This window comes from Bos javanicus, chromosome 11 (assembly GCF_032452875.1).
Source record: "Bos javanicus breed banteng chromosome 11, ARS-OSU_banteng_1.0, whole genome shotgun sequence".
NCBI lineage: Eukaryota > Metazoa > Chordata > Mammalia > Artiodactyla > Bovidae > Bos > Bos javanicus.
In genome coordinates this window covers 12,137,906-12,155,331 of record NC_083878.1, presented here as the reverse complement: position 1 = coordinate 12,155,331, position 17,426 = coordinate 12,137,906, and the positions used below count along the sequence as shown (strand labels likewise).

The 17,426-nt window shown below is 37.1% G+C and overlaps 1 protein-coding gene across 4 annotated transcripts in view; it reads right to left on the bottom strand.

Moving 5' to 3' along the window:
- EXOC6B (exocyst complex component 6B) overlaps positions 1–17,426 on the bottom strand; it is a 765,919-nt gene that overhangs the window by 390,153 nt on the left and 358,340 nt on the right. The window lies entirely within an intron of this gene.

The following is a 17,426-nucleotide window of genomic DNA, read 5'->3' as shown; positions in this document are numbered from 1 at the left end:
AAGCAGAGATGGGATTGATACATCTCAACACCAAGGACTCCTGGCCACCACAGAGGCTGCAGAGAGGCAAGGATTCTACCCAGAATCTCAGAGGAAGGACAGCCTCCTAACATCCTGATTTTGGATTTCTACTCTCCAAAACAGTGACAGAAGAAATTTCTCTTATTTTAAGCCACCGAGTTGTGGTACTTGATTATAAAAATCCTAGAAACTGATATGAACTCAAAACTTTTAAAACATGATGCTCCTCTTTTATTAAACTCTACTCACAACCCAAGACTTTTCTAAATAAACAAAAGCAGAAAGGGAGAGACAGCATTGTACAGCGGTTAACAGTATTGAATTTAGAACCAGATGAATTTATTCCAATCATGGCCTAGCCCTTACGAACTGTGTAACTCATGTGCTCCGTCAGTCAGTTGTGTCTGACTCTTTCCAACCACATGGACTGTAGCTCGCCAGGCTTCTCTGTCATGGGATTATCCCAGCAAGAATACCGGAGTGGGTTGCCATTTCCTCCTACAGTATAACTCATACGACTAGCTATATAATTTCCCTTTCATTAATTTAACTTCCACTGTTTAACTCTTTACCTTTCACTAGTAAACATGCTATGGCTCACTTATTTGTAGAGATGCCAACCTCCTATGTTTGTTATAAAGATTATGAAGCATTATAAAGCTTTTAGAATACTGTCTAGATAAATAATAACCACTATGCAAATACTTATTTAAAACATAAGATGAAATCAGTGATGAAAGTGAAAGCCCCACCCATGTGAAGATAAGGTTTACTGTGAAAGTGTTGATCATTTCAGTCATGTCTGACTCTTTGAGACTCTATGGACCATTGCCTGCCAGGCTCCTCTGTCCAGGCAAGAATACTGAAGTGGGTAGCCATTCCCTTCTCCAGGGGATCCTCCCAACCCAGGGATTGAACACAGGTCCCCTGCACAGAAGGAAGATTTTCCATGTACTATCTACCTTCAGTTTTTTTCACCTTCCCAAAAGTCTGAAGAATCTTACTCAACATGACTTCTTTGTTATCCTTAAACTAGAAAAGCTATTTAAGGTACTAAATCATGCACACTTGATAGTGTAGCTCAGTGGTTGGCAAATGCTTTCTGTAATGAGTAGAATAGTAAATAGTCTTTGTTGAGCCATGCAGTCTTTGATGCAACTACTCAACACTGCTGCTGTTGTATAAGAGCAGTCATAAACAATATATAAATGAGTATGGCTCTGTTCCAATAAAACCTTATTTGTAGAAACTGAAATTAGAATTTTAAACCATTTTCACCTGTCATAAAATATTAGTCCTCGAGGGATAAAAAATTATTTTTCACCCATCATTTGAAAATGTAAAAGTTCACAAGGTCATACAAAAACAGGCAATATGATGGACTTAACACAAGAGTCATGGTTTGACAACTCTTGGTGTAGCTTAAAATCAAATATTTTAACACAGTAAGGTTTTGACAACTATATACATCTGAATTTTTCTGTCTAAAAAATGAAAACAAACCTTAAGACAGCTATTTCAAGACTTTCTTAGTCCATAAGCTAGTGAGGTAGCAAATAATTATATTTAAGAAATAAGAAGTGGAAACTGTCTGTTGGTTTGTTAAAGTTATTCCCTACTTGTCACCACTTTCCAGCATAGTGGTATTATTAAAGGTCAGTTACCTTTTGTACACAGTGAAGGACATTTCATTTTAAGGTTAACAGCCATAAAAGGCCCTTTATTATGTGAGTGTGACATTACACTTTCAACATACTTTTGAGCCAAGATACACTTAGTTGAGAATTTAGGGAAAGCCTTGTTAATTAGGACACAGCATACTAACCGGGACTAACCGAGACTTCCCGGGTGGCCTAGTGGTAAAGAATCCATCTTCAACGCAGGAGCTGTAGGAGACACGGGTTCAATCCCTAAGTCAGGAAGATCCCCTGGAGGAGGAAATGGCAATCCACTCCACTATTCTTATCTGGAGAACCCCACGGGCAGAGGAGCCTGGAGGGCTACAGTCCATAAGATAGCAAAGAGGCGGACACGACTAAAGTGACTTAGCAGTAGCATACTAATTTAATTATTTGTCATAAATGATAGAAAATAAACAAGATGAAATTCTATATAAAAACCAAATCATGAACTTCTACTTAATTCTAAACTATATACATTTTGTTTTTAAATAAAATTAAAACATAAGAAAAGACCAATTTATCTAATAGGTCTGGCTTCTCCATTTACAAAATTGAGTTAGATTTTCCCTAGTGAATGTTCAAGAAATTCACCTCTGATTTTTCTATTTCTTTTGCCAATTTTGTCAACTCAATGCTTATAGGAAGAAATTGAGAAATAGATGTCTGCCCAATACAGCTGAGTAATTGAGGAAGTGCCTGCCTATTCACAAATAGGTCAATAGACAATGCTCTATAGAGTTCTGCCACTTCGGCCTCAAGCTCCTTTAACCACTCAAATGAAAAAAAGCAAAACACAAACCAAAAAAGTCACCTGAACAGCTAATAAAGGTATAAACAAAAAGATACAAAACAACAGGAAGGCAAGGCAAAAGTTGTTTTCATTTTCATTTTATGTCTTTAGAATGACAGTGCTCCGAAGACTATACGATAATTAATTAATACATACAATGGCACAGAAAAATCAGTTACAAAGTATATAAAGTGCTTACCATGTGAAAGACACTAAGAATCTCCTCAGTGAATTTATAGTCTACAGTGGAAGACTAGAAATTAAATAAGCAATTATATTAAAATAAACAATAAAATCCTATGGATTGGAGTGGAATGTATAACTGAGTGTGTGTGTGTGCGTGTGTGTGTGTGTGTGTATGCATGCACATGAATGGGGGAGGGATAAACGTTAGAGAAAGATTCTCAGGAAAAAAATAACATTTATACCCATAATTGAAGAATGACTCAGAAGAATAAGCCAGGTAAACAGAAAGGGGGGAAAACTGTTCCTTGTAGAGACAGAGAGATTCAATGAAAAAAGATATCACACACTCCACGAACTGAAAGAAGTTCTTCACAATTGGAACTTCAGCATGTAAGGGAGAGGTATGATAGGAGACAAGGCCAGGGGACTTTGTGAATCATGATAAGATATTTGGACTTCAACTCTAGTTTTAAACACCTGGAAGCTGTAATGTAGTAAGCACTATGAAGGAAGGGGAAATTAGCTACAAAAGGATTAGACTCTGACATATACTTAAAGAGGCACAAGCCAATTGGATATATGTGGTAAAGGATATGAAGGAAAGAAAACTGACATGAGATTTCTAACCTAGGTAACTAGTTTGGCTGGTGGTGTCATTTAATAAGAGAGGAATCAGGAGGAAATGCAGTCAATTATTATTCATGGATTCCTAATTTGCAAATTTGTCTGCCTGCTAAAATTTATGGGTAGTCTCAAAATCAAAACCCATGGCACTTTCATAGTCATCCACAGACATACACAGAGTGGTAAAAATTTTGAGTTGCCTGATATACATGTTCCTATATGTTTATATATCCAGATCTGAAGAAAACAAAAACAATAATTCAAAAAGATATATGCATCCCATTGTTCACAGCAGCACTATCTGCAACTGCCAACATATGGAAGCAACCTAAATGTCCATCAACAGATGAGTGGATAAAGAAGATATGGCAAATATATACAATTGGATATTACTCAGTCATAAAAAAGAATGAAATTCTGCCATTTGCGACAACATGAATGGACCTAGAGGGTATTATGGTTAGTGAAGTAAGTTAGACAAAGGAAGATAAATACTGCATGTTATCACTTACATGTGAAATATAAAAAAAATAAACAATTGAATATTACAAAACACAAGAAGACTAGCAGATATTGAGAATGAACAAATTGTTACCAATAGGTAAAGGGAAGGAAAGAGGGACAAGACATGTGTGGGGATTAAGTGGTACAAACCACTACGCACATATAAAATAACCATGCTATGAGGATATACTGTACAGCACAGGGAACATAGCCAATATTTTACAGCAATTTTAAATGCACTATAATCTATAAAAATGTTTAATCACTATGTTATATACACGAAACTAATATGTTGATAATATTATAAATCAACCTTTAATTTTTAAAAACCTCATTCATAATCCCCATCTCCTAGAGACAGCTACTGCTTACTACTTCATGTGTGTGTGTGCTTAGTTGCTCAGTTGTGTCTGACTCTTTGCGACCCCATGGACTGCAGCCCACCAGGCTCCTCTGTCCATGGAATTCTCATGGCAAGAACACTGAAGTGGGTAGCCATTCCCTTCTCAAGGGGATCTCCCAGACCCCGGGATTGAACCCAGGTCTCCCACATTACAGGCAGATTCTTTACCGTCTGAGGTACCAGGGAGCTATTCTAAACAGATATTTTACCTACACACATATGTGCATATAACACATTTATAAATAGGATCATATATCATAGTATACATATTCTTTTCACTGACTTTTCCAGGCAAAAATCTTTTCCAAAACATCATAATCCAGTATGATCCACTTTTACTGCACAACACTGTTTCAACTGCCTTTCTTCAAACACATGCTACAGACTGCCATACAAATGCCAGAACAAACATGAGTTATGAATAAATGTTTAAAAATAAAAACACAAGTGATGATTTTAAATTTCCCACATGTCTAGACTTGTCTGAATATAAACATAAAAAAAAAAAAAAACACAGTATTGCCACTCAGTGGGGGCAAATGAGTAAGGCCTTTTGTTTTTGTATATAAATAAAAGTGATAAAATTCATTGCTAACAAAGCTCAAAGTCAAATTATAGTTGCTATAGTAGGTCACACCAGGAATCAAATAAGTCAGGATCATGTGATCCTTGCTCGTAGTGGGAAAGGAGAAGGCCAGATGAAGGACCTTTCCTGAATTTCTTTCCTTCATAAAAGATAACAATGTATCCTATATGCAGAAACACCCTGAACATTTCATACAATTACTGATCCCCAGGTCTCTAAATGTTAGTGGAAACATGTCCAGTTTCATAGGAAAAAAAGCTTATGCTGGGACAATACTTCCTCATAGGGGCAATATGTCTACACAACAGAAAGAGGAAAAGACCTTCTATTTTCTTTATTAAATATTTACTATGCCATGATTTGGTTAAACAGCTCTTCATCTAGTGCCTCTTCCATGGTAGAGACTGATATGAGGTTCACTGGAAAGTAGACAGAATCCTTCCCATCCATCACAACAAAACACAGTGAACCCTTGGACTGAGAAACAACTATGGACAAGCACGCAGAGAACGAGAGAGAGAAATGGAAGAAGGGAATCACATGCAGGGTTCTTCCGGCTTTGCCTACAGGAAGCAATATTTCCATTTGGTCTTGAGCAAAGCCTATAATTTCATTGCCCTGACTGCAGCTGGAGAACACCCTTTTAACTGTCCCAGCATCCAAGTGAAGACAGGTTTATTCAGAGTGTTTAAAAAAAAAAAAAAAACACCTGAAAGGGCTATTTTAATTTGCTTCCATGTGAAAAGGGGAGCACATATCACAGGGCACCGTAATGACATTCAGCGGGATATTACACTTCACCATATGGCTAATTTGAACAGCAGGCCGAAAGCAGGATTTTCTTTCATTAGAAGTGACTTAAAGATCAGACTACAGAAACATATGTAAAGAACAAACCCAAGATGTCCCCTATTTCTTAAATCTAGAAACATTCATTTGATCGTTTGATTCTCAGATGTGAAAGCCCATTCACAGTTCTCATGGCAAGATCATTCAAGAGTTGTGAAGGTAGTACTGTGTCACTGCTCCACTTACCTACATTATGGCTTTGAAAAATGTCTAAAATTCAAGAACCACACTGTTCACAACATAGATGTGGAAAGGATAATTGCTCTGGTAAATAATTAACCATGAAAAAAACAAAAAACCATTACTTTCTAAATGCCCCGATTCTTGCTATTACTCCCTTAGCCTACAGAGTAAACCTACATAAACTTCTGACCCTGTTTGAAGAGCAACGGTAATCTGATGTTCTAACAGAATCCTGTTTATTTTTAAGATGCCCCTTATAACTTATGTTTGTCTTGGCATTTCCTCTTTCTCCCATACCCCAAGTCTGAGCCATAGAAAAGAACATCCCCTCCGGGAATGACAGAAGTCTACAGAATTTTAAAAAAGAAAGAAATCTAATGTCTAATGATTATGGATAGTTGGGTCTGTGCTTTTGAAGAAAGTAAACATTATGATTAACAATCTTGGGCTTTGTAATTAGCTTCCCCTCTTCCATGAGAGAGTGTTAATTTATTAAATATTTTAACAAAGAGTCTTTTATTATTAGATTCAGTTTGGCTGCCTCCTTTCATAGCATTACCAATTACAACCAATAAAGCTTTAATTGATGACTACTTTTTATAACCTTTGACCCAAGATGATAAACAGTTGTACCTTAGAAGCGAAAGGGTAAACCTCAAAGGGAACAGTGTCTTAATCATGCTTAGCAAACCAAACTGCTTAAAATTACAACCTACCTACCTGGATAGAACAGAAACCCAGACTTCCTCTATGATTAAGGTAATTGATCAGGAAAAGACTTGGATTTCACTTTTAAGGTTAAGTGTCCCATTTTGTTATAAAAAACATAAGTTGAATAATCTGTATATAACTGTGTACAATTACATGCACAAATAATGTGCTAATTGTATACTATAATACAATTTAATCAATTTGTAGAAAATTAGCAAGAGAATTCTTTTTTTCCCTTTTTTTTTTTCCAGTTTTACTGAGAAATAATTGACTTACATCTCTGTGTAAGTTTAAGACATCCAGTATGGTGATTTGATTATGATGGTTAGAAGTCTCTTCTAACTCATAACTGTCAATCTTTTCAACTGCTGAAGTGCTTCAAAATTTAAAACTTTAAAATTTCCCAATCTCTTAATCTTTTTTCATGTTGCCAAAATGAGTAGGGCTTTGAACAATTACTAAAGAGCACACAGAAAAAGGTACCATCTAAAAATGTAAATAAAAATTATATCATCACGTCACAGTTGTTATACACAATCACTTCATGGAGATGAAAGGCAATGAGATATTATTAATAGTTCTCACTATTAACAATAAGTAAATAGAAACTGCTGGCTTAACAGAAGGTGCAATACAAGATTTTATACAAGAAGAACTAGGCATATAGCTTTCAAGTGACTTCTCAAGTATATTAGAGGAAGTCAACACCAGGAAAAGCAAAAAATCTGAGGCTCAGTCTAAGAAGTTTATAAACTAAACGAGTTATACACATTATTTTTATGATATATAAATGTATGTAATGGCTGTTTTATTAAAGACACATGGCTGCTCCCTGCCTTTCAAAATCAAACTTGCCAAACCACCTCCCAAAACAGCCCTTTATATAGTTAAGTGACAACTGGAGGAATTTTGTATAAATAAATCTATGCCTTTTCCCCCCCGTTAACAGAAACTGTACAGAAACAGACAAATTTAGAATATAAGAATAAAAAAGAATCTGTCACACTGAACTTCAGATATTCAGAAAAACAAGCAGAATATCTAAAAACAAAAAAAGATAAATATATTCAGCTGATGTTTGCTTAAAAATATAAGAATATAGATTAAGAGAAAAAAGGAAACTAAAAGTTAAATAAACTTTGCTTCAATACCAATTTTTAATTAAACTTTTTATTATGAGAGGCCTGTAGATTTACATGCAATTATAAAAAAATTAATAGAGAGAGATTCCATGTGCCGTTAAGCAGGTTTTCCAAAGGTGAACATCTTAGAAAACTACAGTTCACTATCACAACTGGGCCACTGACAGTGATACAATCAGTCAAGGATGCACAATTCCAAAACTACAAGGGTGTCACAAGTGTCCTTTTTATAGCCATACCCACTTCCCTCCATCCCTACCTTCTACTGAGCTTTTGGTCAGCACTAATGTTCTCTGCAGTCCAGCGTTTCTCAGCAGAGACATTACTTTGCCAACAAAGGTCCATCTAGTCAAGGCTATGGTTTTTCCTGTGGTCATGTATGGATGTGAGAGTTGGACTGTGAAGAAGGCTGAGCACTGAAGAATTGATGCTTTTGAACTGTAGTGTTGGAGAAGACTCTTGAGAGTCCCTTGGACTGCAAGGAGATCCAACCAGTCCATTCTGAAGGAGACCAGCCCTGGGATTTCTTTGGAAGGAATGATGCTAAAGCTGAAACTCCAGTACTTTGGCCACCTCACGCGAAGAGTTGACTCATTGGAAAAGACTCTGATGCTGGGAGGGATTGGAGGCAGGAGGAGAAGGGGACAACAGAGGATGAGATGGCTGGATGGCATCACCAACTCAATGGACGTGAGTCTGAGTGAACTCCAGGAGTTGGTGATGGACAGGGAGGCCTGGCGTGCTGCGATTCACGGGGTCGCAAACAGTCGAACACGACTGAGCGACTGATCTGATCTGATCTGAATGTTCTCTCCATTCCTATAATTTTTGTCATTTAAGACTTATGTAAATGGAATTTTACAGTGTGCAGCCTTTTGAGATTGGCTTATTTCACTCAGCATAAATCTCTGAAGATTCATCTAGGTTGCTGCAAATATCAGTAGTTCTTTCCTTTGTATTGCCGAGTAATATGTCATGATGCTATCGTATAAATGGACCATAGTTGAACTATTCATCTCCTTCAAGATTATAGGGTTGTTTCCCGTTTGGTGCTATTATGAACAAAGCTGCTATAAAGTACCTGAAGTAAAATACCTGAAATAAGCTTTCTTTTCTCTGGGATAAGTAAACATGAGTGCAATTGCTGGGTTACATGATAGTTTCATGCTGAGTTTTTTAAACTGCCAAACTGTTTTCTAGGGTGACCTGCACTATATATGTGCCCATCAGCAATCGTAATGGTATTTCATGTAGTCATTATTGTAAAGGAATGTAATGATGGCTCATGGTGGCTTTAATTCTTTTTAATAACTAATGATGCTAAACAAAAGATGTTACCAAGTGCTTAGTTTCCATCTGTCCATATGCACTGGTAAACAGTTTATTGTGTTTTTTGTCCATACCATAACTGGATTGTTTACTTTTTTATGGTTGAGTTTGGAAAAGCCTTTATATACATTCTAGATACTAGTCCTTTTTGGATACGCCATTTGCTAACATTTTCTCCCACTCTGTAACTTGGCTTTTCACCCTGTTAACAGGGTCTTTTAATTTTGATGAGGTTCAATTTATCAATTATTTTCTTTTTGTGATAAGTGTTTTTGGAGTAAAGTCCAAGGACTCTGTCTACCTCTAGAGTCTGAGGGTCTTCTTTTTGTTGTTGTTGTTGTTTTTGTTTTTTTTGTTTTTATTAATTTAATTTAATTTTTAAACTTTACATAATTGTATTAGTTTTGCCAAATATCAAAATGAATCCACCACAGGTATACATGTGTTCCCCATCCTGAACCCTCCTCCCTCCTCCCTCCCCATACCTCCCTCTGGGTCATCCCAGTGCTCTAGCCCCAAGCATCCAGTATCGTGCATCGAACCTGGACTGGCATCTCGTTTCTTACATGATATTTTACATGTTTCAATGTCATTCTCCCAAATCTTCCCACCCTCTCCCTCTCCCACAGAGTCCATAAGACTGTTCTATACATCAGTGTCTCTTTTGCTGTCTCGTACACCGGGTTATTGTTACCATCTTTCTAAATTCCATATGTATGCGTTAGTATACTGTATTTATGTTTTTCCTTCTGGCTTACTTCATTCTGTATAATAGGCTCCAGTTTCATCCACCTCATTAGAACTGATTCAAATGTATTCTTTGTAATGGCTGAGTAATACTCCATTGTGTATATGTACCACACCTTGCTTATCCATTCATCTGCTGATGGACATCTAGGTTGCTTCCATGTCCTGGCTATTATAAACAGTGCTGCAATGAACATTGGGGTACACGTGTCTCTTTCCCTTCTGGTTTCCTCAGTGTGTATGCCCAGCAGTGGGATTGCTGGATCATAAGGCAGTTCTATTTCCAGTTTTTTAAGGAATCTCCACACTGTTCTCCATAGTGGCTGTACTAGTTTGCATTCCCACCAACAGTGTAAGAGGGTTCCCTTTTCTCCACACCCTCTCCAGCATTTATTATTTGTAGACTTTTGGATCGCAGCCATTCTGACTGGTGTGAAATGGTACCTCATAGTGGTTTTGATTTGCATTTCTCTGATAATGAGTGATGCTGAGCATCTTTTCATGTGTTTGTTAGCCATCTGTATGTCTTCTTTGGAGAAATGTCTATTTAGTTCTTTGGCCCATTTTTTGATTGGGTTGTTTATTTTTCTGGAGTTGAGCTATAGGAGTTGCTTGTATATTTTTGAGATTAGTTGTTTGTTGGTTGCTTCATTTGCTATTATTTTCTCCCATTCTGAAGGCTGTCTTTTCACCTTGCTAATAGTTTCCTTTGAAGTGCAGAAGCTTTTAAGGTTAATTAGGTCCCATTTGTTTATTTTTGATTTTATTTCCAATATTCTGGGAGGTGGGTCATAGAGGATCCTGCTGTGATGTATGTCAGAGAGTGTTTTGCCTATGTTCTCCTCTAGGAGTTTTATAGTTTCTGGTCTTACGTTTAGATCTTTAATCCATTTTGAGTTTATTTTTGTGTATGGTGTTAGAAAGTGGTCTAGTTTCATTCTTTTACAAGTGGTTGACCAGATTTCCCAGCACCACTTGTTAAAGAGATTGTCTTTAATCCATTGTATATTCTTGGCTCCTTTGTCAAAGATAAGGTGTCCATATGTGCGTGGATTTATCTCTGGGCTTTCTATTTTGTTCCATTGATCTATATTTCTGTCTTTGTGCCAGTACCATACTGTCTTGATCTCAAAAGTTGTCTAGTTTTGCATTTTACGTTTAAATCATAACACATTTTGAGTCACTTTTTGTACAAAATGTGAGAAGTAACTGCAGGTTCACTATTTTGCTGTGTGAATGTGCAACTATTCTAGCACCATTTGTTGAATTGCTTCTGCAACTCCGTCCCATGTTTTTATCTTTCTAAATTTTCTGGTCTGTCCCACTGGTCTGTGTAGCCCTTTGTCAATTCCATACATCTTTCTTTTTTTAAAAAAAGCTTTCTATTGAGCTATGTCTTATATATAACGTCATTTGGTTTCAGATTAGATAGTACACATGGTGAAATGATCACCACAATAAGTCTAGTTACCATCCATCACCACACAAGCTTAATTTTTAGGATTTATTCTCATGGCAACTTTCAAGTATTCTCTACAATATAACTGACTATGGTCTATATGCTGTACATTACACCCCCAGGATTTTTTGTCATTACTGAAAGTTTGTACCTCTTAACCATCTTCACCTAATTAAAGCTTTTGAACAGCAAAGGAAACCATAAGCAAAATGAAAAGACAACTTACAGAATGGAAGAAAATATTGTAAATGATGTGATCAATAAGGGCTTAATTTCCAAAATATACAAATAGCTCATGCAGCTTAATATCAACCCCCCCCCAAAAAAAAATTGGCAGAAGATCTAAATAGACATTTCTCCAAAGAAGACATGCAATGGGCACATGAAAGGATTCCCAACATCACTATTAGAGATGTGCAAATTAAAACTATGAAGTATCACTTCACACCAGTCAGTATGGCTACCATCAAAAACTCTAAACATAATATCCTGGAAAGGGTGCGCAGAAAAAGGAACCCTACTGCATTGTTAGTGGAAATGTAAATTTGTGCAGCCACTATGGAGAACAATCTGGAGGTTTCTTAAAACATTAAAAATAGAGCTACCATATAATCCAGCAATTTCACTCCTGGGCATATATCCAGAGAAATTCTAATTCAAAAAGATATATGCACTCCGACGTTCAAGTTGGCACTATTTACAATAGTTAAGACAGAGAAACAACTTCCATGTCCAACAGAGGAATGAAAAAAGAAGATGTGCTATATACACATGTGTATATATACACATACACACACATAATGGAATATTGCTCATCCACAAAAAAGAATGAAATAATGCCATTTGTGGCAACATGGATGGATCTGGAGATTATCATACTAATTGAAGTCAGTCAGAGAAAGACAAATACTGCATGATATCATTTATATGCAGTCTTAAAAAATGATAGAAATGAACATACTTAAAAAACTGAAATAAACTCACAGACATAGAAAACAAACTGAGTTACCAAAGCAGAAGAGGAGGTAGACTGGGCGTGTAGAACTAACAGACACATGGTGCTACACATAAAACAAGCAACAAGGACAACTGTGCAGCGTGTGTGCTAAGCCGCTTCAGTCGTGTCCGACTCCACGTGACCCTCTGGACTGTAGCTACCAGGCTCCTCTGTCCATGTCCTGGATTCTCCAGGCAAGAATTCTGGAGTGGGTTACCATTTCCTACTCCAGGGGATCTTCTCAACCCAGGGATCAAACCCGTGTCTCTTATGTCTCCTGCATTGGCACCACCTGGGAATCCCACTGTATAGCATAGAGAACTATACTTAATATCTTGTAATAATCTATAATGGAAAATAATCTAAAAAGGAAAGGATATATGTGTGTACACATATGTACGTACATGTATGTGTCACTTTTCTATATACCTGAAACTGTTGCAACTTTGTAAATCAAATATATTTCAATAAAAAAAACAATGTGAGAATAAAAAAAAGAATAATTTTTGTTTAAAAAAGTCCAAAATCAATAGTGATTTTAAAAATACTAATAAAATTCACCAATGTACCATTTGTTTTCCTGTTACAAAGTTAGCAAAAGAAAAAAGACAATACTCTGTATCATTGAAAATATGGCAAAACCACAACCCTAAATTCTTTTCTTAAGGAATGCAAACTGTCATGACATTTTTGAGAGATTATCAGGAAGCTAAAAATATGTCTGCCCTGTAACTCACTTTAATCATTTTACCTAAAGTAAGCATTAGATGAGTAATTTTTTTTTCATTTTTAAACTATTTTTTTTAATTTTTTAACTTTACAATATTGTATTGGTTTTGCCATATATCAACATGAATCTGCCACAGGTATACATGTCTTCCCCATCCTGAACCCTCCTCCCTCCTCCCTCCCCATACCATCCCTCTGGGTAGTCCCAGTGCACCAGCCCCAAGCATCCAGTATTGTGCATCAAACCTGGACTGGCAACTCGTTTCATATATGATATTATACATGTTTCAATGCCATTCTCCCAAATCTTCCCACCCTCGCCCTCTCCCACAGAGTCCAAAAGACTGTTCTATACATCATTGTCTCTTTCGCTGTCTCGTATACATGGTTATTGTTACCTTCTTTCTAAATTCCATATATATGCGTTAGTGTACTGTATTGGTGTTTTTCTTTCTGGCTTACTTCACTCTGTATAATAGGCTCCAGTTTCATCCACCTCATTAGAACTGATTCAAATGTATTCTTTCTAACGGCTGAGTAATTTTTTTTTAAAAATGCTTAAAATGTGCACAGTTGAAAGAACTCAGGTTCACATTCTTACAGTATAGGTTAGAACCCTGGCTTATTCCTAACTCTGTGATCTTAAGCAATTTATTTAATCTAAGCCTCAACTGCCTCACCTGAAAAATAGGAATATTAATATATATACTTGCCAGGATTGCTAGGAGGATAAAATAAGACAAAGTATGCAAATCATACAAAATGATGCCTAGCATATACTAAGCTCTCAATAAATGGTGACAGTGACATCATCATCATCATCATCACTATCATCATTACTGTTTTTCATGACTATCATGATTAATTACAATATTAGATTAAGGAAACCTATATAGTGAAAATAAAAACAACAATGTTGATCTGTAACATCATATGACAACATATGACGTGAACATATATTTGTGATAATGTTCATATTAAGGGAAGGGGGAAGCAAAGTATAAAGAAATGCACACAGTATAATTAAATTTATGTAAAAAGTATATCAAATGTGTCCAAAGAATAATGTCTGTATGGAAGTAGACCAAAATTGTGGGGAAATTACAAGTAATTTGGTTTCTTAAAATTTTTCAACTTTTTAAAACAAGGAACAATGACATTTAGGTGAAAAATAAATATCAAAGGCATCACAGGGTCCATGATCTCACCAGGTCAGGGTAGAAAGAGCCTAGGACAGACTGGAATGATTAGTATAGAAACTGCCATATCCCGAGATAAAGAACATAAGAAGAGAAAAAAAAATAAGTGCTTTCTTCAAAGTTGATAGGTGAGAATAAAAGTGGTTCCTGTGCTATGTCTAGAGTTGGACAGGGTTAGAGTAACAGCTGGCACCTGGAAAGGAACTCACCATCCTGTAGCAATAAGAAAACCATAAAACTGATACTTTGGGACCGTGCCATCTACCACTCTGCCTACAGACAAGGTGGCTGCCTATCTGAAGACTCCTTCCTGTAAAAACCAAGTATACAACTCTATAATAACTGTACAGGACGATTTCAGACAGAAGATATCTGGCACTGTAGAAACTTTCAACAGAACGTCTGTTTGAAAATTTCCCTTAAAAGAGTAAAAAAACTATGCCTGGAAAGAGAAAAATTTTTGCTCTTTTCTGAATGGGAGGGTCCAAGTGAAGCTTGATCTTGGAACAAACTGCACAATAACCTGGCATTATGAAGGGCTATTTGGCAACTCAAGGAAGGATGATCTATCCTAAGACTAGTCCAGAGTGAGCTTGGCTTTGCCTAACTGAGGGCTGGCAGTGATCCTTTTAAAACTATCACCTGCCTCTCCCCTCCTGAATTTCCCAAGCCAGGTTTAGAGTGAAGAGCAGAGAGTGAGCGCAGGATAATTTCTAATTAAAAATAAACCCTTAGGATGAACTGTGCAGAACTACCCCAGCAAGGCTGCAGTTGCACATGGCAGTTGCAAAACTCTGACATGTTCAAAGAGACCTTGCATGATGACACTAACACATTTTTAGAGTTCCTAGGCTTCCCTGGTGGCTCAGAGGTTAAAGCGTCTGCCTGAAATGTGGGAGACCTGGGTTCGATCCCTGGGATGGGAAGATTCCCTGGAGAAGGAAATGGCAACCCACTCCAGTATTCTTGCCTGGAGAATCCCATGGACGGAGGAGCCTGGTGGGCTACAGTCCACAGGGTCACAAAGAGTCAGACACGACTGAGTGACTTCACTTTATAAGCCAATACTTCTAATCCAAGGGCAAAATATTAAACATATTTGTCTACCTTCTCTCTCTACTGCGGCCATTTTTCTAAGCCAATACATATGTGGTTTAATATGACTGAGTTTCTCCATGCCCTTATATCTGATTTCCAGGCTTTGCCTGGAAGGGCATGACTATTATTTAAAAAAAAAAATTTCCCAAAACTACCAAGAACATTGCTTTCTTAAGAATTTTATAATTTTTTTCTTTTTCCTCAAATTTCAAATACCAGATATGAATGCAAAATAATGTCAATCTATTTTTTTTAGTAGTACGTTCAGAATGTATAGTTATAGAAAAAGTTTGTTTACTTACTGCATAACTTTTGCCCCAGAACAGAAACATTAATGATACAGAAAAGTAATACAAGATTTCAAATACAATGCAAAAACAAACTTAGCTCCTATTTTTGCAAACCACTAGCACTGTGATCCAGTGTGGTTGTTCAGTTGCTCAGTTGTGTCCAACTCTGCGACCCCAGAGACTGCAGCATGCCAGGCTTCCCTGTCCAGAAGCATCACCATCTCCCAGAGCTTGCTCAAACTCATGTCCATTGAGTCAGTCATGACATCCAACCATCTTGTCCTCTGTCATCACCTTCTCCTCCTGCCTTCAATCTTTCCCAGTATCAGGGTCTTTTCTAATGAGTTGGCTCTTTGCATCAGGTGGTCAAAGTATTAGAGCTTCAGCTTCAACATCAGTCCTTCCAATGAATATTCAAGATTGATTTCCTTTAGAATTGACTGGTTTGATCTCCGTGCAGTCCCAAGAACCCTCAAGAGACTTCTCCAACACCAAAGTTCAAAAGCATCAATTCTTCGGCTCTCAACTTTCTTTTTGGTCCAACTCTCACATGACTACTGAAAAAACCATAGCTTTGACTATAGGAATCTTTGTCGGCAAAATAATGTCTCTGCTTTTTAATATGCTATCTAGGTCTGTTACAGCTTTTCTCCCAAGGAGCAGGAGTCTGTTAATTTCATGGCTGCAGTCACCATCTGCAGTGATTTTGGAGCCCGAGAAAATATAAAGTCTGCCACTGTTTCCATTCTTTCCCCATCTTTTTGCCATGATGGGACCAGATGCCATGATCTTAATTTTCTGAATTTGAGTTTTAAGCCAGCTTTTTCACTCTCCTCTTTCACCTTCATCAGGAGGTTCTTTAGTTCCTCTTCACTTTTTGTCATAAGGGGAGTATCATCTGCATATCTGAGATTATTGATATTTCTCCCAGCAATCTTGATTCCAGCTAGTGCTTCATCTAGCCTGGCATTTCACATAATGTATACAGAGTACATGATCCATTTGGCAGTTCAGTTAATCTTGCTGAACTTCAGTTCCCTCAACTACCAAGTCAATATATGATGCTGACTATAAAACCTGCTTTTGTCAGACTGGTATCCTAAACTTAAAAAAATGCAGCAGTTTGGACACTGACTGTAGAATACCTTACAGCTATAGGTAATATTTGGAGAAGGAAATGGCAACCCACTCCAGTATTCTTGCCTGGAAAATTCCATGTACAGAGGAGTCTGGCAGGCTACAGTCCATGGGGTCGTAAAGAGTCAGACACAACTGAGCAACGAACACAAACATAGGTGATACTTTCAAATGGAGAAAAAAGACAAAAACTATCCTTCCTTCTAATGAGGACTAAAGTTTGATCCTTCTCTATTTTCATATTTGTAATAAATTTGAGAAGATAGATATAGCTCTACAAGTTAAACTGGATCCTCCATGCTGGCCATTTTCACAAAGGATATTTCATAGAAACCACAAGCAACAAATAATTTTAATTATTCTGAAAAAAGAGAAAATAATCTATGCTTCAGGTTTTAAAAAGCATATAACAAAATTACATGGTATAAGATGGTATATAATAAAGCATTTGTTAAGCATGCCTCTTTTACTTCATCAAATCCTAAATCCAACTCCTACCTGTTCAAGACTCTTAGTGAAATGAAGTGAAGTCACTCAGTCGTGTCCGACTCTTTGTGACCCCATGGACTGTAGCCTATCAGGCTCCTTCATCTATGGGATTTTCCAGGCAAGAGTGCTGGAGTGGATTGCCGTTTCCTTCTCCAGGGGAATCTTCCCGACCCAGGAATTGAACCTGGGTCTCCCACATTGTGAGCAGACATTTTACTGTCCGAGCCACCAGGGAAGCCCTCAAGACTCTTAAGTGGAGCTTATTTTTATG